Raw genomic sequence first — 19,400 nt, 5'->3', positions numbered from 1 at the left:
TTGCCCTCACCTACACACAACGCGTACTCACATGCCACAACTCTCACACACACTATGTGATCAAAAGTATCCGGACACCTGGCTGAAAATGATTGACACGTTGGTGGCACCCTCCATCGGTAATGCTGGAATTCAGTATGGTGTTGGCCCACCCATAGCCTTGATGACAGCTACCACTCTATCAGGCATACGTTCAATCAGATGCTGGAAGGTTTCTTGGGGAATGGCAGCCCACTCTTCACGGAGTGCTGCACTGAGGAAAGTTACCGGATTCAGGTCAGGGCTCTGTGCAGGCCAGTCCATTACAAGGCTGTTATTGTCGTATAACCACTCCACCACAGGCCGTGCATTATGAACAGGTACTCGATCGTGTTAAAAGATGTAATCTCCGAAGTGCTCTTCAAAAGTGGGAAGCAAGAAGGTGCTTAAAACATCAATGTAGGCCTGTGCTGTGATAGTGCCACGCAAAGCAGCAAGGGGTGCAAGCCCCCTCCATGAAAAATAGTACCACACCGTAACACCACCGCCTCCGAATTTTACCACTGGCACAACACACACTGGCAGATGACGTTCACTGGGCATTCACCATACCCACAGCCTGCCATCGGATCGCCACATTGTGTGCCGTGATTCGTCACTCCGCACAACGTTTTTCCACTGTTCAATCGTTCAGTGTTTACGCTCCTTACACCAAGCGAGGCGTCGTCTGGCATTCACTGGTGTGATGCGTGGCTTATGAGCAGCCGCTCGACCATGAAATCCAAGTTTTCTCACCTCCCGCCTGTCATAGTACTTGCAGTGGATCCTGATGCAGTCTGGAATTCCTGTGTGATGGTCTGGATAGATGTCTGCCTATTACACCTTACGATCCTCTTCAACTGTCGGCGGTCTCTGTCATTCAACAGACGAGGTTGGCCAGTACGCTTTTGTGCTGTGCGTGTCCCTTCACGTTTCCACTTCGCTATCACATCGGAAACAGTGGACGTGGGGTGTTTATGAGTGTGGAAATCACGCTTACAGACGTATGACACAGGTGACTCCCAATCACCCGACCACGTTTTATGTGCGTGAGTTCCGCGCTATTCTGCTGTCTCACGATGTCTAATCACTACTGAGGTCGCTGATATAGAGTACCTGGTGGCAGATGGCAGTACAATGCACCTACTATGAAAAACGTATGTTTTTGGGTGTGTCCGGATACTTTTGATCACACAGTGTATCTGCAAGGAATGGGCACTGTGCACTGCGCGTGAAAATCGTTTCCCGAATAGGAGGCTGAGCCTACCCCTCGGGGTCTCCCAGCCAAATAAGTCACACGACTTTACTCTACTTTGTTTATAGTATATATGAATGGTCTCGTGAATAACATCGGAAGCTTCGTGAGGTTTGTTGAAGCGATGCTGCTGTCTAAAGAATAGTGGCAACGCCAAAGACTAGCGAAGTGAAAGAAGACCCGCGGAGGATCGATGGTTGGTGTAGGAACTGCTATGCAATCAGAAATAAAAGTAAGCGGTTGGGCGTAAATGGGCGAAAGGATCCGTTCCTATTCGATTACGCTACTGGTGAAAAATCGCTGGAAACAGTATCAACTAAAGCAGAATGACCTCATAAAACTAATTCTAGATAAAGCCGATGCCAGATTAAGTACTGTTCTTCATTTTCCGACTATTAACAACTAGAATTAATAAAAGAGATATTGGAGACCGAACTAAGAGAGGCATGTTTCGTCACAGGATCGTTTAATCCATGGGAGAGCGTTATGGGGATGTTCAACCAACTCCACAGGCAGACCGTTCAAGAGAGGCCTTGTGTACCACGGAGAGGGTTATTGTGGAAATTGCGATAGTGCAAATTAGAAGAAGATTCGGGCAACGTATTACTTCCCCCGACGTACGTCTCGAGATATAAGCACAACCCAAAATCAGAGGTATCAGAACTGATGCGGAAGTTTATAGGCAGCCGTTCTTCTCACACCCCATTTTCGAATAAAACAGACAACGTGGAAAACGACAGCGTTACCACAGGTACCCTCCGCCACATACCGCAAGGTGGAGGCTTGTGGAGTACAGATACAAGTGTAGATGTCGTGTGCAGAATATTTACTGCACTCATTACCAACCACTCGAAAATCTGTATTCTACTGCAAGCAAAGGAGGAAGCTGGTTTTAGAAGTGGCTAGAACAATGGATCTTCAGCATGTCGTAAATGAAATTATACAGGGTGTTTTACAATTCACTTTACACACTTCTAGAGGTTGTAGAGAGAACTTAGTAGATCAAGTTTTACACAGGAGCTCATGTCCGGAAACGTCACCCAACGACGCTACAGAGTGTCAACGTTATAGGCACCGGAAGCCTGTAAATGTATTGATATGCAAGGTGATTCTGCGATGATATTACGAAGTTTCTGCGATCATAAAGAAGGATAAATATATAAATTTGAGCCAAGGGTCCCTGTTCCGGAAACGAATGATTCGAAAATTATAAGCGAAAACCGTTCTTATGCCTCTAACAGGGGAATATGTATACCGGTACCGTTGTTCCTAGGATTGCAGGGGGAGCAATGTTTAGAGGTGGTAGAGGTGTCTGGTAAACATACGCTCTAAAATGCCTACCTTAAGAGGTGTGAGCGTTTGTTCAATAGAGGAGATGTGTTTCGCAGTAGCGAAGATGAACAAGTGCTCATAGCCCCTTAGGTATTCATTTTAGAGGCCACGTTTACTCGACAATTTTTCCTTGTTTTGGTCCATACTACCGCCACTGAAAATTGCCTACCCTACAGTCTTAGCAACAACAGTATCAGTAGTACTGTCAGAGGTATCAGAACGGTTTTCGATTACAACTTTCGAATCGTTCGCTTCCGGTACAGGGACTCTTGCCTCAAACCGATACATTTATCCTTCTCTAGAATCTTATAAAGGATTATGGAATCAATCTGTATATAAACACATTTACAGGGGTCAGCACGAATAACTGTGATGCATCATTGAATGATGTGGACGTGAGTTCCTATGTAAAACTCGATCTACTAAGTTCCCTCTACAACTTTTAAGTAGTAGGGTAATGGGGCTCCTGGAGCAATTTTGATATCAATTTGATATGCAAATTAATTAAATTGCTCAATTAATCACATCCGCCAACAGACTGCTCCACCCCACCCAACCACCTCCTCACCCCCCCCCCCACCAGATGAGATCATGCATTTGACCAAGCAGGCACGAGAGTCCCCACTCTCTCCCCATCCCCCACCTATCCTAATGGTGAGAATTCCGAATTTTGGCGAGAATCTCGAATTTTCAAGGGAATTTTCTTTGTCCCAGGGATATGCTGACCTCCTACTCCACCCTATGTGAACATGCCTTGTAACAGAACCTTCTAACATCACCTACTAGAGAGCCCTATAAGATTCATCAAAAATGGTTCAAATGGCTCTGAACACTATGGGACTTAACATCTATGGTCATCAGTCCCCTAGAACTTAGAACTACTTAAACCTAACTAACCTAAGGACAGCACACAACACCCAGCCATCACGAGGCAGAGAAAATCCCTGACCCCGCCGGGAATCGAACCCGGGAACCCGGGCGTGGGAAGCGAGAACGCTACCGCACGACCACGAGATTCGGGCTAAGATTCATCCGATACATCAAAAACGAGTACAGTATGCTTGATGACATTTAACATTTTTTGCTCCATAACTCCCCTGTTGCAATCTGTGTGTAAAGTTTCTGTCATCAGCGGAAAATCATTCACAGTAGCAGCAGATTCTTGCATTCTAGTTTTGTAAGTAATCTGATCGTCACAGAACATCCTGTTTCACAGAGTCTACTCACATGTCGGGAAAAACACTATCGTTTCCAGGTCGCACAATGAACTATAATGCAACTGGTGTCTACTTTATAATTAGGGGTTATGATGCATGAAATAAAACAGGACCTGTGGTAACACCTATTTTTAATCACACAATCATGACGATTATAATAAAAACAGTATGTTTCCGCAAAAATACGGTTGATTTCTGTTGCTTTTATGGGCATAACTGGTGTAGTTTGAGAGCATTCTGCATGTTCAAATTACAGATTGTCATGCATGAGTGCATAACATTCTTAGCATATTCGAGAGCACTCCTCATCATTATTTTGTAACGTCCAGAATAGGTACAAAATTATGAACTATTTGCATCCAAAGTTTAACCAGTCATACCACTCACTGTAATAGAACCTCCTGTAAGATTTCTCCAATACACTAAAGACAAATACCATCTGCATGCTTATATTTGACGTTTTTGCTCGATAACTCCGCTCTACCGACCTGTGTGTAAAGTTTCTGTCATCCAGTGGACCATCATATGCAATAGCTTTCTACCTTCGTAAGCAATTGGATGATCACAGAACAGCTTGCTTCACGCAATCTATGCACATGTCAGAAAAAAACCATCATTTCCAGGTTCCACAATGAGCTGTTAATTCAAGTGGTGTCAACTTTATAATTAGAGATTAAGAAGTATGAAATAACACAGGAGTTGTGATAACACCTATTTTTAAACACACAGTCGTGACAATAATAATAAAAAGAGTCATGATTCCACGAAAATAGATACAGTCAATTTCTATTGGTTTTATGAGCAAAATATGTGTGGTTTGAGAGCATTCTGGGTGTTCAAATTATCAACTGCCATGCACAAGGGCATTACATTCATTTCAGATGTATGAAATACCGATACAGATCTGCATTTACACAGTCATTCATTATGTCTGAGAGTACTCCTCATGGTTATTTTGTAACATCCAGAGTAGGTAAAAAAACCACAACTATCTACATCCAAACTTTAACCAATCATACAGGGTGACAATTATTGAACTATATGAAGGAAAAACGTAAATTAGTTACAAACTATGGCGTGCACACACTATATTCAACATGTAAACATCATTACAGATTTTCGGATTTAGGTTATGACATGTTTGATATGCCTGCCATCATTGGCGATGATGTGGTGTAGACCAATAAAGAAATTCTGCATGGCCCTCTGAAGTGTCAGAACATCGATGCTATCGATGATCTCCTGAATGGCTGTTTACTTCTCAGCAGTTGTTTTGAGGTCATTTCTGTACACTTTGTTCTTAATGAAGCCCCACAAAAAGGAGTCGCATGTGTTCAGATCCGGAGAATATGGTGGCCAATCTAGAGCCATACTTGTGACCCCTGGGCACCCCAGAGCCGGAATGCATTCCCCAAAGTGCTCCTTCAGAATGTCAAACAGTCTCCCACTTCAACAGAGTCTAGCTCATCTTGCATGAACCACATCTTGTCGAAATCAGGGTCACTTTGGATAATGGGAATGAAATTATCATCCAAAACCTTCACGTACCATTTGGTAGTCACCATGCCATCAAAGAATATCGCACCAATTATTCTGTGACTGGATATCGCACACCTCACAGTTACGCATTGAGGGTCAAGAGACTTTTCAATTGCGAAATGCGGATTCTCAGCAAAATGCGCCAATTTTGCTTATTGATGAACTCGTCCAAATGAAAGTGGGCTTCATTGATAAACCAAGCCACCCATGTGCATACTAATTCCCATCATGCCCCTTGCCCAACCATACAGTATGAACATTCCAACGCAAGCTATTTAGATGTTTGACGATTTTATTTCATGTAGTTCAACAATTGTCACCCTGTACCACTCCTTGGAATAGAACCTCGTATAAGATTTTACCATGTCTCTCTCTTCCAATACACCGGAAAACAAAAGGCATTTGCATGTCTGCACCAAGCATCCTACATATACATATATCACACTACTGGAGCAGATGGCCAGTACCCAAAGTCATAGCAAAGACATATGTAAAGTTTTGTCGCCTGTACTGGAGGAAGACTATATAGAACAGATTATATGTCACAAGAGAAGGTTCCTGCATTACTCTTTCATAAGTAATTTACTATATTGTTTTTTTCAGCTGTAACATATCCAGGCAGTGTATGACTACAGCTTTTACGTCAGTATACATTTTTTGTTTATCAGCCATGTCTTCAAGGTCTGTGTCAGGTGCCAAATTAACACTGACACATTTTGATCCATTGGCTCTCACAGAAAGCTGAATATCGCATGATATAAACTATTGTGCTCCCAAAATGTACAGGATCGTAGAAATAATACACAGAGACGATGTTTCTCATTGACAAAAATGTGGAAAACATCGCAAGCGAAAGAGTTTGAGGCATTGTAGAGTGTTTCCAAACAGCTATCTAAAGGTGATGACATATGAAGTAAATCTCATCTTCCACAGTGATGGGATAGTAGATGTTTCAGAGTTTCCACAATTCACAGTTATGTACATGATTACTGTTCTGTTGTTGACCATCACAAGAAGGTGCTGTTGACAATGTGCAAGGGGTAGTGGAAATAAAAAGAGGTACTGCTATATTACTGGTGAAAAAAAAAATGTGGAGGGCATCGCAGCGTATGGAAATAGGACAGATGTGGAGGTGAAGACACTATCAATATAGGATGATGTACTGTAATAAGCACTGCAGTTGATAGCATGATCAGTTTCAACACCAGCCAGTGACACAGCAGAACGCTTCCCAATTTTTGTATCATTACTAAATCACCTATCTACTACTTTGCAAGTACCATATACTAGATTACGAATGCAGATAGATGACTGTGCAATATGACTATTTGACCATATATACCAAAGTATACCGACAGTGTCCTACACCGATGCAGTTAGGTTATCTACATACTTCTAGCACATAAATCATACTGCAGAATTTATGGCCCTCTTTCCCTGTGTGAATGGGAGACACAGAGTATTCCCGCATTCATAGGATAAAGCTGGAAACAGAGGGATTCTCCCCCCCCCCCCCCCCCCTTTACACGTCTTGACCAATCCTCCCTGCAGCAAAATCGCCAGTAATCTGCAACTGACCCAAAGTATGAGGGTGTTAATCACACTACATTCCACATCTCATGAAAGAACAGAGCGAGCTGTGTCCGTAACTGCTTTTCAGCGAAGACTGTTCTGGACCAGTCTTACACACAGCACCCACTCAGGTGCACAAGATCTCTCCAGATCCATGTATGTCGAGGAGGTTAGCACCCCTTATCAGTAGACATGAGAGTGTTGACGTGATATAACAGATGGTGAAGAAGAAACGTGTGGTTTATACATGAAGGGGCTCGAGACAGATACGGTGATATAACAGATGGTTAAGAAGAAACATGTGGTTTATACATGAGGGAGCTCCAGACGGATGGAGATTGAAATATCTCACGTAAATCAACTGATCTATCAATTCTGAAGTATTATTCTACTGTCTGGAATCAGTACCGAGAAGTTTTAAATGCCATTACTTTGAAATAAAACACGGTAACATCAGCTAAACTAAAATCACAAAAAACATTTTTTCCCTTACTTTCAGTTCTGCGAACTTCCGTATTACGTCTTTTAAATTTATTTGATCAACAATTTCACGCTCAGTCTAAATACCTGCAATGCTTCAGTATCATTTCTTTGGTCATGGTATTAAATTGTATGTATTATACAGGGTGCCCCATTTATATTGACCTCCCTAAATAACTGTTTGTCCAGATGCAAATTGCAAAATGTTTCAAGCAAATGTTCTCTTTAGCCGTCAGGGGGACATCAATCAGCATGATTGCCTTCGTTGTAGCTTTGTTTTTTACAAAGACATGAACAACGGTATGACTTTTTAAAATGGCACCCCGTATTTTTATTCGGTAATTCATTTCCTCTCCTAAAGAGCTATTCAAAAATGTATCACAATGAACCATTCACTGAAACACAACGTTATTAATTACATAACACAACATTCACGTTGACGCTCCCAGCGGTTAGTACAAGTACTCGGGGTAATGGAACACATCCACGTGCTGACTTTGACAGGGGACAAATGTAAACCTAAGTAGAATGCACACCCGTCATTCTGTCAACCATCGTCAGTTGAAGAGTTGTGCGAGTAGAATGTGTTGTGACTTGGCAAGACAGCCAAGCCACTACGAGGTGAAGCCGAAAGGCACGCGTTTAAGCTCACGCAGGAGGGCGTGAGGTCTGGAACAGGACACGGAAATGAACTAGCAAAAACAGGACGTAGCTGTGGAATACTTAACTTTAATCCATAATTGGTGAACATCGGTCTGACGGTACATGCATCACAAGATAAATAGCAAATGATAATGGCGCCTTGCTAGGTCGTAGCAAATGACGTAGCTGAAGGCTATGCTAACTATCGTCTCGGCAAATGAGAACGTAATTTGTCAGTGAGCCATCGCTAGCAAAGTCGGCTGTACAACTGGGGCGAGTGCTAGGAAGTCTCTCTAGACCTGCCGTGTGGCGGCGCTCGGTCTGCAATCACTGATAGTGGCGACACGCGGGTCCGACGTATACTAACGGACCGCGGCCGATTTAAAGGCTACCACCTAGCAAGTGTGGTGTCTGGCGGTGACACCACAGAATGTACACCAACGAAGAAAAAGTAGAAACGCTACTCATCTATGGGTAATGTAAGTTAGCAGAATATTAATTGCAATGCTGCCGGCCAGTGTGGCCGAGCGGTTTTAGGCGCTACAGTCTGTAACCGCGCGACCGCTACAGTCGCAGGTTCTAATCCTGCCTCGGGCATGGATGTGTGTGATGTCCTTAGGTTAGGTAGGTTTAAGTAGTTCTAAGTTCTAGGGGACTGATGACCACAGCAGTTAAGTCCCATAGTGCTCAGAGCCCTTTGAACCATAATTGCAATGCTGTTTACTATATGTACGGGTACATTTAGTACAGTAGTTCAGTCCTTTTAAATACTGTTGTGTAGAGTAAGCATACAGTAAAGGCTATCCTTCCTACAAACTGCATCGACATGACGTTTCTTAAATTGTTGTTGAAGGTAGGCGAAGTGCTACACAGGCAGCGGAACTGTAGAGAGAGCGATATCCTGAGAAGAACCCACCTTTCCGACCGATGTTTTCTCGTCTTGTTGCGACGCTTCAGGAAACGGGAAGTTTCAACCCACGACAACGCAATCGTCATAGCAGTCGCACAGACGAAGCTGCCGAAGTTACTGTTCTCGCTTCCGTTGCTATGAATCCACATGTGAGCACACGAAAGCTTGAACACGAGATTTGCATTCCTAAAACCAGTGTACATCGTATTCCTACACGTCACCGGCTCATCATTACCATGTACACCTACATCAAGAATTGCATGGGAATGATTTCCAGACTCGTGTACAGTTCTGTCAGTGGGCACAACAGCAAATCCTCGCCAACCCGAAAGTCTTCTCCAATGTTCTATTTACCGATGAATGTTCCTTCTTAAACAAAGGACAGGTCAATACATTGAACATGCGTTATTGGTCCAGCGACAACCCACGATGGCTTAGACAGGTGGAATACCAGCGTCAATGGAGAGTTAACGTCTGATGTGGGATGCCTGGAACTACAATTCTTGGCCCTTATTTCATCAATGGTAGTCTAAACGGCACAGCCTATGCCAACTTCTTCAGACGAATTCTTCCTCCTCTTCTGGATGAAGTGCCACTAAGAACCAGAATGCTTATGTGGTATCAACACGACGGATGTCCAGCACATAAAGCCTTGCGTGCACGTCGTGTTCTGAACCGAAGGTATCCTGCCAGATGGATTGGTCGAGGAGGAACAGCTACTTGGCCTGCTTGGTCTCCTGATTTAAATCCTCTGGAATTTTTTCTGTGGGGATGCATTAAAGACGTTGTCTATCGGGATATTCCAACAACTCCTGAGGACATGCAGGAACGTATCGTGCTTACTTGTAATTCTTTTCAGCAGGCAACACTGGAAGCAGTAAGTAATTCTTTCATTCAACGAGTGCACCACTGTATCGGCGTCCAGGGTCACCAAGCTGAGCACCTTTCAATGTTCTACTCCTGGGCAACGGTACAGGAGAGTCAAAGTTAATTTTGTATTATGTTTATACTTGGTTTTCATTTTTTTTCTGACAACTCTAGCGAGTAGACGAGTTTGTGATTCCAGGCTCAAAGTCAGTGTTGTGTTATGTAATTAATAACGTTGTGTTTCAGTGAATTGTACACGTTAATACATTTTTGAATAGGTCTTTAGGAGAGGAAATGAATTACCGAGTCAAAAATTCAGGGTGCCACTTAAAAAAAGTCATACTGCTGTTCATATCTTTGTAAAAAACCTACAATGAAGGCAATCATGCTGATTTATGTCCCCCTGACGGCTAAAGAACATTTTCTTGAAACATTTTGTAACTTGCATCTGGACAAACAGTTATTTAGGGTGGTCAAGATAAATGGGACACCCTGTATAAGGATTGAAAACCATTACTATGATGATAAAGTTGTTCAGCTCTATTGTCTGGTGCATTCAGTGCTTGATTGATTGTAAAATTTAATGTGACGTATTATGTATTGGTCTATCGCGTCTCTGAAGGGCTCATCTTGTACTTCGTATGATACCTTCCTTTTTATTCTTATGACAAATTCTTATGCGAATGGCGCACGGGTACCGCTCGCTTTGCCGCGAGCTACGTAACAATAGGTGACACAACCGCGCGACTGTGGTGCCTCGGGGAGAGCGGAGCATTTTCGACATCGCACAGAGCGGCGAGGATCAAACAGACGCTCTCGATCGCCCAGCAACAGGGCGCGCAGCGAGACACGTCGTCATAATAATGAAACTTTTTAAGGAACCGACGTGACGGAAACCATTCCCATGACTACAGCTTACATTTGCGAACCAACTACCATGTCTCAGATATATAGTTCTCTGCTGCAAACTGTGATGTAATATGTGTAGTATGTCATACAAACTAGAACCAACTCCATTGCACAGCGTGCTGCTGTCGGGAGAGGTCTGAACCAGCTACTAGTTGCTGTGTCCACATCGCAGTGTTTTGTAATATGGAGCCAAAGACATGCTTTGCTTGCTTATGTACTCGAGTTAAAACATATGTAAGTTGCTTGTAATTGCGAGGAGTTTATTTTCTTGTATGTTATTGTTTAAAAAGGCTCACTGGTGTCATAGAGATGTTATCCAGAGGAAATCGCTCGGTGTTCTTGTGGTCGACAGGAAACACTGAAAGAAATCATTTTGAGATTACTATGGCCGTGTTGTGCCTTAGACAAATAATAGTTGTTAGCGGCTGCAGTATATCACTTTTTAACCGATAATATTAATCAGTAAGTTATCTTAATAGCTGTAAACCAATAATTAAAGCCATAGAAAATTTTAATATGTAGGCCTGCGTCGTTATAAACGTACATCACTGTCATGCAACAAGCCAGGGAAAAAGACCCTTTTCCAAATCCATAGGATGACTAAGGAAAACTTTTGGAGTAATTCACCGTTAGAAGAAAGCATGACATACGCAGTAACAAAGTTAACTGGCTGGAACTTAGACAAACATGAATAACTAAGGAGAAATCTTATTCAATGTTCATGAACAAGAACTTGATGAGAATTTAGTTGAAGGACGTACTGCAGGCCACCCAAAGTCTCCGCCAGACCTGACGGCATTCTTAGTACCTTTATGGTCAAATTATAACCAGTATCGCTGTCAAAATTGCAGGACATAAAATCAATAATGCATTTCATTCCAGAGGACGCCAGATGGTTTTACGAAAACTTGGCTTCAGACATGCTTATTGTGGATGATGCTGGCGGCATTGTGGTATCCTTTGGAGTAATTTTCAAGGATGTCAGCATATAAAAGAATCATACGGGCATAATGTGCGAGGGTTGCCCAGAAAGTAAAGCACCGCATTTTTCTCCTTAAACGATTCTTTATTGAACATAATGAGAAATACCCGTACGAAAGAATGGTGTTTTATCTGTACACCCTATGTCTCCACGTAATCTCCATCCCGTTCTATAGCTTTCCAACAGCGCGAAACAATGGCGTGTATACTCTGTCGGTACCAATGCTGGTTCTGGTGGCGGAGAAAGTGCTTCACCGTGTCAATCACCTCCTCAAAACGTCTTCTCGTGTAGTAATGCGTCTGTCCTTGCGATTGACAACATCAGCTCGCTGCAACACGTCAGATGCGGCAGCCGTGGATGGTCTCCCCGATCTTTGCAAATCGTGGAGCTCCGCCGAACCGTCTTCTGATGACGTCATCCTCCGTGCTAAGCGACTAACGATACTTCTGCCGACGGCAGTGCTCCATATAATTTGCACAAGCGTTTGTGAATGTTCTTCACAGTTTATTTCTCTGCACTGAGAAATTCAACGGCGTCACGTTGCTTGTCACGTACATCACATACAGACGCTATTATGAAACTGTCCTACAGCTACGCTATCTGTCGAAGTGACGGAAACTTGGCAAGCTCACTCAGAAGACTTCACATAATACATACGTAACGCTTCACATTCAGAGCATTGTTTTTGGCTGAGAAAAAAAAATACGACGCATTACTTCTTGGACAAACATCGTGTTTCTATAATTAACAATCGTAATAGCAATGTTACTATTAGTGCTGAAGTACCTACTTTCATAAAATTGTGTAAAAACAATAAAATGGTAGTGAATTTGATATAGTGTTTCAACTATTTTTGTAGTGTGAAGTGTCATTTGTGTTATATAAATTTTGCTTCCTTTTTCTTCTTTCCAACTACAAACCACAAGAACTAATTACTGCCCGCATCTTGTGGTCGTGCGGTAGCGTTCTCGCTTCCCGCGCCCGGGTTTCCGGGTTCGATTCCCGGCGGGGTCAGGGATTTTCTCTGCCTCGTGATGGCTGGGTGTTGTGTGCTGTCCTTAGGTTAGTTAGGTTTAAGTAGTTCTAAGTTCTAGGGGACTGATGACCATAGCTGTTAAGTCCCATAGTGCTCAGAGCCATTTGAACCAACTAATTACTGGAGTTAAATTTAACGATAGGCAATAAGGAACCAACTCCAATTTCGCTCCCCTACGCTCAGCGGATCATTAAATCTTCAGACATATAGCAATTGATGATTAGAAAACGTTTAGAACGTGACAATTGCTTTTGGGAAAGGCCAAATTTGAATTTTAAAACTTCGTAGCAAATTAAAACTTCGTGCCGGACCAAGACTCGAACTCGGGACCTTTGCCTTCTGTGGGCAAGTGGTCTACCAAGTGCTCTACCAAGTGCTTCTGTGAAGTTTGGAAGGTAGGAGACGAGGTACTGGCGGAGGTACAGCTGTGACGAGGGGGCGTGAGTCGTGCTTGGGTAGCTCAGTTGGTAGAGCACTTGCCCGCGAAAAGCAAAGGTCTCGAGTTCGAGTCTCGGTCCAGCACACAGTTTTAATTTGCCAGGAAGTTTCATATCAGCGCACATTCCGCTGTAGAGTGAAAATCTCATTCTGGAAACATCCCCCAAGGCTGTGGCGAAGCCAAGGCGCCACAATATCCTTTCTTTCAGGAGTGCTACTTCTGCAGGGTTCGCAGGAGAGTTTGGAGGGTAGGAGACGAGATACTGGAAGGAAGTAAAGGTGTGAGGACGGGGCGTGAGTCATGCTTGGGTAGCTCAGTTGACAGCCGGCACGGTAGCTCGGCGTGTTCGGTAAGAGAGCTGGTTGGCCTCTGTAATAAAAGAAACTGAGTGAAAGGATCAACAACGAAGTTCAACGGATGTCATGTGACGTCCGCAACGACCAATCACAACGGTCAACAACGAACAAAATGAAAGAAAAAAGTTTTAGAGCACTTGCCCGCGGAAATCAAAGGTCTCGAGTTCGAGTCTCGGTCTGGCACACAGTTTTACTTTGCCAGGAAGTTTCGTATCAGCCCATACTCCGCTGCAGAGTGAAAATCTCATTCTGAAACTTGAATTTTGTCTGTAAAGTTATACTAAAAGTGCTCTAGCTCAAAACAGATTTTGGAGTTGATTCTGTATTGTATATTGTATAACCACGTCCATTTTATGTTTGTGTGCAGTAATACTTTTCTGTTACTGAATATTTAACACATTAACACTTACAGCCAAAATGGCACCAATAAATTTTGGCATCCCGGATAAATGAAGGTGTAGGTGTTGCTTTTACAGGTATCATGACGTTGGTGTGACTGTGTACAGTGTACGCGACGCACAGCGGGACAACAGCTGTGTGCCCCACAGAGACAGACTGGCCCGCCTCTAACGCACAGTTGGCTCGCCTGCTGCTGCTGCTCCAGCGACAGCTGGCCGCACGTGTTGGGGGCAGCCCAGGGCCGCCCAGCTCGCGCAGTCGCGGTGCTGCTGGCTGCGGACAAATCCAATTTGGCGGAGCGTCGCGGCTGGGCGGCCATTGACAGCACCCCGGCGGTTATAAGGCACGTGGTCGGCTGCCGCACAATGCCCGCTCCCTGACTCACTGCGACACCTGCCGCCAGACCCGTGATACACAACCGTTCCACTATCAGCACTTTTTTCGTCATCAGTAACAGCCTGCGTAGCCGACCGCCATCCAGACTCATATTCTCCTTGACTTCCTTAAACGACTTGAGGCCAATATTAGGGCCGTTCCTTTGAAACGTCACGGCCGATTTCCTTAGGCCGGTATTACACTATCAAATTTCTTTGTCCAATATCTTTGTCCAATATCTTTGTCAAAGATATTTGATAGTGTAATAGGGATCTTTGACAAATGTCGTCCAATATTTGATCAAATCTAGGCCGAGGCCGTATATTTGATCAAAGAAATCGCTTGTCTTCTGTTCACTCCAATGCGATATGTTACCACGCGGAGCGCTAGCATCGCTGCAGCGTTCTGTCGTCTGTAGTGTTTTATAACCATTGCCGGTAAATACAATTGGTGTGTGCCGACAACTACAGAATTAATAGAGATGTCTGAAGCTTATGAGGCGCTTTACAACGTGAGGCACCCTGAATAAAAAATAGATTAAGAAGATTGGAGACATAACCCGACCTAACCTAACCTAACATAACATAACCCTCTCCTGTAGCAAATAATGGGAGTGTTATAGTGAGCCTGTCTTCTGAAGATGTAGCAGTTCTTAAGTGAAAATTGTGCTTTGTGATATGAGGATACACTTCATTGAGCACATACAGAAATGTATGCTCATCCATTCTTAAGTAATTGATGTACGACTTGACGTCTTCCACTGTAAGCTCACGTAACAAGTTTTGTTGAATGCTTTTATCGTGTCGTCGTAAAACCCACGGCTTCACCCAGATTAGATTAGTTTTTCGTTCCATAGATCCGTGCTGAGGAGATCCTCGTGGATGTGGAACATGTCGATTTTTTTTAAGCTGAAATAAAAATACTAATAGTATGAATAAATACATCATTTGTTTCTATTAAAAATTTCGCCAATGGAGTAGAAGGAGTTGGCCAGTAGTAAGTCTTTCAGGCTCCTTTTAAACTGATCTTTATTTCTAACTAAATTTTTTATGTTTCCTGGCAAATTATTGAAGATGAATGTTCCTGAGTAGTGGACCCCTTTTTGAACTAAAGTAAGTGTTTTTAAGTCCTTGTGCAGATCATTTTTGTTCCTGGTATTGTATGCATGAACTCTGTACTTCTGGCCCGCCAACAGTTTCATTTTCTTTCTTATTTTCCCCCAGTACCAATGCAAGAATCTGAGTACCCAGTTCTTTGAAGAGGTTTCTGCAGGAGGTCCGTGAATTTACTCCACAAATAATACGTATTACACGCTTTTGGACCTTGAAAACTTTTGTTTGCCTTCGAGATTTACCCCAAAATATTATCCCATATGACATTATGGAATGAAAGTATGCAAGCTTTTTCATTTTTATGTTGCCTATGTCTGCTAACACTCGAATTGCAAATACAGATTTGTTAAGGCGTTTCTGCAGTTCTGTGGTGTGCTCCTCCCAACTGAATTTATTAGCAAGTTGTAATCCCAGGACTTTTAAGACTGTCAACCTCGTATGTATGGTTCCATTTTCTCCCCCCACTTCTTTTCCGCATGTGCACACAATGCAATTGGAGTACGTAGAACTGCTGCGGTTAATAACAAGTTGTTGTCAGCCATCTTGAACTTTGACGAAAAATTTGATGACAGTGTAATACCCCTTGTAGCGCTACGTCAAAGATCTTTGTCAAATATATTGGACGGAATATTGGATCACATCTTTGATCAAATCTTTGACAAAGAAATTTGATAGTGTAATACCGGCCTTACTTATTGTTCCCCAATCGTAGGTTATGCACCTTCTTGAATGACCTGGACGTCGACGGGACGTCAAACTTTCATCTTTCTTAATGTTCTCTAGTCGACGTCGCCAGTGAACGCCTGTGCGGCGGCAATCGACTCAGAAGTTTCCGGTTCGAATCCTGTTCGGCAGCGTGCAGTAGCGTTCTCGCTTCCCGCGCCCGGGTTCCCGGGTTCGATTCCCGGCGGGGTCAGGGATTTTCTCTGCCTCGTGATGTCTGGGTGTTCTGTGATGTCCTTAGGTTAGTTAGGTTTAAGTAGTTCTAAGTTCTACGGGACTGATGACCATAGATGTTAAGTCCCATAGTGCTCAGAGCCAGAGCCTGTTCGGCGGAAGAAAATTTCACCGCCCGTATTTGACCGTCAAGAGCAGATCGAGGTGTTGACGAAAAGTACCTGATTATCAGACTCCACGGCAGGTCCTCGCTTATATTCCAAATCCCTCCGTAGTGTCCCAAGGGACACGGTTCCGTTGACGCTGGGTGGTTGGAACACTTGTGCGGAGACAAATTCCTGCGGAGCCTGGAGGGCTTGCTGGGATAAACGGCTCTTCTCCGGTAGTATACAGGCACACTAAAAACTTGTTTCCTGTACAGTAGTATAGCGCTGCGTGCTGTGGTCTACGGCACCTGTTACTAGGAACTACACTACTGGCCATTAGAATTGCTACACCAAGAAGAAATGTAGATGAGAAACGGGTATTCATTGGACAAATATATTGTACTAGAACTGACATGTGATTACATTTTCACGCAAGACGGGTGCATAGATCCTGAAAAATCAGTACTCAGAACAACCTCCTCTGGCCGTAATAACGGCCTTGATAAGCCTGGGCATTGAGTCAAACAGAGCTTGGATGACGTGTACAGGTACAGCTGCCAATGCAGCTACAATAAGATACCACAGTTCATCAAGAGTAGTCACTGGCGTATTGTGACAAGCCAGTTGCTCGGCCACCATTGACCAGACGTTTCCAATTGGTGAGCGATCTGCAGAACGTGCTGACCAGGGTAGCAGTCGAACATTTTCTGTATACAGAAAGGTCCGTACAGGACCTGCAACATGCGGTCGTGTTTTATCCTGCTGAAATGTAGGGTTTCGCAGGGATCGAATGAAGGGTAGAGCCACGGGTCGTAACACATCTGAAATGTAACGTCCACTGTTCAAAGTGCCGACAATGCCAACAAGAGGTGACCGAGACGAGTAACCAATGGCACCCCATACCATCACGCCGGGTGATACGCCAGTATGGCGATGACGAATACACGCTTCCAATGTGCGTTCACCGCGATGTCGCCAAACACGGATGCGACCATCATGATGCTGTAAACACAACCTGGATTCATTCGAAAAAATGACGTTTTGACATTCGTGTACCCAGCTTCGTCATTGAGTACACCATCGCAGGCGCTCCTGTCTGTGATGCAGCGTCAAGGGTAACCGCAGCCATGGTCTCCGAGCTGATAGTCCATGCTGCTGCAAACTTCGTCGAACTGTTCGTGCAGATGCATGTTGTCATGCAAACGTCCCCATCTGTGAACTCAGGGATCGAGACGTGGCTGCACAATCCGTTACAGCCATGCGGATAAGGTGCCTCTGCTAGTGATACGAGGCCGTTGGGATCCAGCACGGCGTTCCGTATTACCCTGCTGAACCCACTGATTCCATATTCTGCCAACAGTCATTGGATCTCGACCAACGCGAGCAGCAACGTCACGATACGATAAACCGCAATCGCGATGGGCGACATTTCGACTTTTATCAAAGTCAGTAACGTGATGGTACGCATTTCTCCGCTTTACACGAGGCATCACAACAACGTTTCACCAGGCAACGTAGGTCAACTGCTGTTTGAGTATGAGAAATCGGTTGGAAACTTTCCTCATGTCAGCACGTTGTAGGTGTCGCCACCGGCGTCGACCTTGTGTGAATTCTCTGGAAAGCTAATCATTTGCGTATCACAGCATCTTCTTCCTGTCGGTTAAATTTCGCGTCTGTAGCACGTCATCTTCGTGGTGTAGTTGTTTTAATGGCCAGTAGTTTAGTTTTGATGTGTGGCGAAAGATTGAAAGACTGCAATCAGTTTCCTTATTATGGTTTATCTTGTTTTTGTCACTTTCAGGCTGGTTTGCTCGTCTTCAGACGAGGTCTAAGATAGGCTGAAATGTGTCAGTTCGGTTGGGATTTGGCGAAGCCAAGGAATGAGAAAGCAAAAGACTGCCTGACGCTTTCTGAGCTCCATGGAAACGCCAACACACTCCCTCTCCGCACAAATTTCATTCCTGGCAGCTGTCACAGCGATCCGGCCGTCGGATAGGAGCGTTGGTTAGGTTATGGACCTACCGTACGACGTTGGTCATACAAGGTGGCGTTAAAAGTTTAATAAGCGGGGTCAGAAAAGATAATAAAATCAAGACAGAAACAAAACAACGACGTTCGCTTTAGAAGCAAACTGCATTCGGCACAAAATACTCACCTTTTATAATGCTGCTAGAAACTCTATGAGTGAAAGCTTGATCACCTGTTTCTAGAAGACACGAATCTAGTCCCCATGTGAAAGAATTGTCCAACATTTTCTCTCCCGTCTGTCTTGAGCTAAAACTAAAATTAAAGGCTGAACTCCGTCTAAACAGGCCTCAGAAGGCCCAACGGTACCGACCGACCGCCGTGTCATCCTCAGACAATAGCCATCACTAGACGCTGATATGGAGGGGTATGTGGTCAGCACCCCCCTCTCCCGGTCGTTGTCGGCTTCAGTGAAAGGAGCCGCTACTGTTCAAATAAGTAGTTCCTCAACTGGCCTCACGAGGCTTGAGCGCCTTCTCCCCCTCCGTAAATCTGTACAGAGTGAGGTGGCGCAGTGCTTAGCACGCTGCCGAATTCGGGAGGACGACGTTTCAAACCCTCGGCCAGCCATTCAGATTTAGGTTTTCCATGATTTCCAGAAATCTCTCATCGCAAATGCCGGGATGGTTCCCTTGAAACGGCACGGCTGAATTCCCTCGCCAATCTTGACGCAACGCGAGCTTGTGCTCCATGTCTCAACGACCTCGATGCCGATGGGACATTAAATACAATCTTCTTTCCTTTTTTCCTTTCGTAAATTTGTGCAGCACAATCTTTCCTAACGATAGCGTTAGCTCCGCCCTAGCTACTCCCTGTTCCTATGAGAAAAATCTTAGATGCATTCGCTGAGTTTTGTGAACAGCCTGTCACACGGTGTCATTACTGTGTGTGA

The sequence above is a fragment of the Schistocerca piceifrons genome, chromosome 3, assembly GCF_021461385.2.
Source record: "Schistocerca piceifrons isolate TAMUIC-IGC-003096 chromosome 3, iqSchPice1.1, whole genome shotgun sequence".
Lineage (NCBI taxonomy): Eukaryota > Metazoa > Arthropoda > Insecta > Orthoptera > Acrididae > Schistocerca > Schistocerca piceifrons.
The sequence above is the reverse complement of the archived record's forward strand: the minus strand, read 5'-3'. Positions refer to the sequence as shown.